Raw genomic sequence first — 3,689 nt, 5'->3', positions numbered from 1 at the left:
CCAGGCTTCTAAACCTCTTAAAACTTCCCCACTCTGGTGCCAACTTGGACAACGTTCTTTTATACACTCCTTTTTAGTTATCCCCACCTGCCCAGCTCTCTTATTAGGTCAAGACATTTTAACTAAATTATCTGCTTCCCTGACTATTCCTAGGCTACAGCCATACCTCACTGCCACCTTTTCCCCCAGTTCAAAGCCTCCTTCACATCCTCCCCTTGTATCCCCCCACCTTAACCCACAAGTATAGGATACCTCTACTCCCTCCTTAGCGAGTGATCATGCGCCCCTTACCATCTCATTAAAACCTAATCACCCTTACCCGACTCCACGCCAATATCCCATCCCACTGCACGCTTTAAAAGGATTAAAGCCTGTTATCACTCGCCTGCTACAGCATGGCCTTTTAAAGCCTGTAAACTCCCCTTACAATTCCCCCATTTTACCTGTCATAAAACCAGACAAGGCTTACAGGTTAGTTCAAGATCTGCACCTTATCAACGAAATTGTTTTGCCTGTCCACCCTGTAGTGCCCAACCCATATCCTCTCCTATCCTCAATACCTCCCTCCATAACCCATTGTTCTGTTCTGGAACTCATACATAACTTTCTTTACTATTCCTTTACACCCTTCATCCCAGCCTCTCTTTGCTTTCACTTGGACTGACCCTGACACCCATCAGGCTCAGCAAATTACCTGGGCTATACTGCTGCAAGGCTTCATGGACAGCCCCCATTACTTCAGTCAAGCCCAAATTTCTTCCTCATCTGTCACCTATCCCGGCGTAATTCTCATAAATACACACTTACTCTACCTGCTGATCGTGTCTGGCTAATTTCCCAAACCCGAATCCCTTCTACAAAACAACAACTCCTTTCCTTCCTAGGCATGGTTAGTGCGGACAGAATTCTTACACAAGAGCCAGGACCGCGTCCTGTAGACTTTATGTCCAAACAACTTGATCTTACTGTTTCAGCCTAGCCTTCATGTCTGCGTGCAGTGGCTGCCACTGCTTTAATACTTTTAGAGGCCCTAAAAATCACAAACTATGCTCAACTCACTCTCTACAGTTCTCATAACTTCCAAACTCTATTTTCTTCCCCCTACCATTGCTCTAGGCAACGCTTACGCCGATAAGGTGACTAGAAAAGCAACCAGTGTTCCAACTTCTATCCCCACAGCAGTTTTCCTCCTTCACATCAGTCACTCTCACCTACTCCCCAGCTGAAACTTCCACCTATCAATCTCTTCCCACACAAGGCAAATGGTTCTTAGACCAAGGAAAAGATCTCCTTCCAGCCTCACAGGCCCATTCTATTCTGTTGTCATTTCATAACCTCTTCCATCTAAGTTACAAGCCGCGAGCCTATCTCTTAGAACCTCTCATTTCCTTTCCCTCCTAGAAATCTATTCTCAAGAAGGCCGGGCGCGGTGGCTCAAGCCTGTAATCCCAGCACTTTGGAGGCCGAGACGGGCGGATCACGAGGTCAGAGATCGAGACCATCCTGGCTAACACGGTGAAACCCCGTCTCTACTAAAAATACAAAAAACTAGCCGGGCGAGTGGCAGGCGCCTGTGGTCCCAGCTACTCGGGAGGCTGAGCAGGAGAATGGCGTGAACCCGGAGGCGGAGCTTGCAGTGAGCTGAGATCCGGCCACTGCACTCCAGACCGGGCGACAGAGCAAGACTCCGTCTCAAAAAAAAAAAAAAAAAAAAAAAAAAAAAAAAAAAAAGAAATCTATTCTCAAGAAAATCACTTCTCAGTGTTCCATCTGCTATTCTACTACCCCTCCCTTTCCTACACATCAAGCTGGGGGATTTGTCCCTGCCCAGGACTGGCAAATTGACTTTACTCACATGCCCCGAGTCAGAAAACTACAATATCTCTTAGTCTGGGTGACACTTTCACTGGATAGGTAGAGGCCTTTCCCACAGGGCCTGAGAAGGCCACCGCAGTCATTTCTTCCCTTCTGTCAGACATAATTCCTCAGTTTGGCCTTCACACCTCTCTATACAGTCTGATAACGGACCAGCCTTTAATAGTCAAATCACCCAAGCAGTTTCTCAGGCTCTTAGTATTCAGAGAAACTTTATATCCTTAACCATCCTCAATCTTCAGGAAAGACAGAATGGACTAATGGTCTTTTAAAAACACACCTCACCAAGCTCAGTCACCAACATAAAAGGGACTAGACAATACTTTTACCACTTTCCCTTCTCAGAATTCAGGCCTGTCCTCAGAATGCTACAGGTTCCAGCCCATTTGAGTTCCTAGGTGGACACTCCTTTTTATTAGGTCCCATCTCATTCTAGACACCAGACCAACTTGGACTGCACCCCAAAAAACTTGTCATCCCTACTATCTTCTGTCTAGTCATACTCCTATTCACCGTTCTCAACTACTCACAAATGCCCTGCTCGTGTTTACACTGCTAGTTTACACTGTTTCTCCACGCCATCACAGCTGACATCTCCTGGTGCTATCCCAAACCGCCACTCTAAATTCCCTCTTAAAGTAAATAATCTTTGCTGGCAAGGCTATTCTGAGCCTCCTTAGGCACTCTCTAATTAAATGTCCTAGGTCCTCCCAATTCTTACTCCTTTAATACCTGTTTTCTCTCCTTCTCTTATTCAGACCTTGTGTCTTCTGTTTAGTTTTTCAATTCATACAAAACCATATCCAGGCCATCACCAATCATTCTATATGACAAGTGCTTCTTCTAACAACCCCACAATGTTGTCTCTTACCACAAGCTCTCCCTTCAGCTTAATCTCTCCCACTCCAGGTTCCCATGCTGTCCCTAATCCCACTTGAAGCAGTCCTAAGAAACATCACCCATTCTCTCTCCATACCACCCCCCAAAAATTTTCGCCACCCCAATACTTCATTATTTTGTTTTATTTTTCTTATTAATATAAGAAGGCAGGAATGTCAGGCCTCTGACCCCAAGCCAAGCCATCACATCCCCTGTGACTTGCACGTATACGCCCAGATAGCCTGAAGTAACTGAAGAATCACAAAAGAAGTGAAAATGCCCTGCCCCGCCTTAACTGATGACAGTCCACCACAAAAGAAGTGAAAATGGCCGGTCCTTGCCTTAAATGATGACATTACCTTGTGAAAGTCCTTTTCCTGGCTCATCCTGCCTCACAAAGCTCCCCTACTGAGCACCTTGTGACTCCCACTCCTGCCAGTCAGAGAACAACCCTCCTTTGACTGTAATTTTCCTTTACCTACCTGAATCCTATAAAACGGCCCCACCCTTATCTCCCTTTGCTGACTCTCTTTTTGGACTCAGCCTGCCTGCACCCAGGTGATTAAAAAGCTTTATTGCTCACACAAAGCCTGTTTAATGGTCTCTTCACACAGACACACAAGCATGACACTCCTGACCTCAGGTGATCCGCCCGCCTCGGCCTCCCTAAGTGTTGGGATTACAGGCGTGAGCCACCGCGCCTGGCCCAATTTGTATTATTTTTATTTTTTTTGTAGACACTGGGTCTCCCTTATGTTACCCTCAAACTCCCGGGCTCAAGCGACCCTCCAGCCTTGGTGAGAGCCACAGCGCCTAGCCTCTCTAAGAATTTAAAAAGCAGTTTCAGATCACAATATCATCTATCTCGTTCACAGTCCCCTTGCTTTTTACTGTAACCCTTTAAAAAGCATTATACAGATAAAGAAACGGTGGTT

Source organism: Trachypithecus francoisi, unplaced genomic scaffold (assembly GCF_009764315.1).
Source record: "Trachypithecus francoisi isolate TF-2019V2 unplaced genomic scaffold, Tfra_2.0 Lachesis_group5, whole genome shotgun sequence".
Classification (NCBI taxonomy): domain Eukaryota; kingdom Metazoa; phylum Chordata; class Mammalia; order Primates; family Cercopithecidae; genus Trachypithecus; species Trachypithecus francoisi.
The sequence above is the reverse complement of the archived record's forward strand: the minus strand, read 5'-3'. Positions refer to the sequence as shown.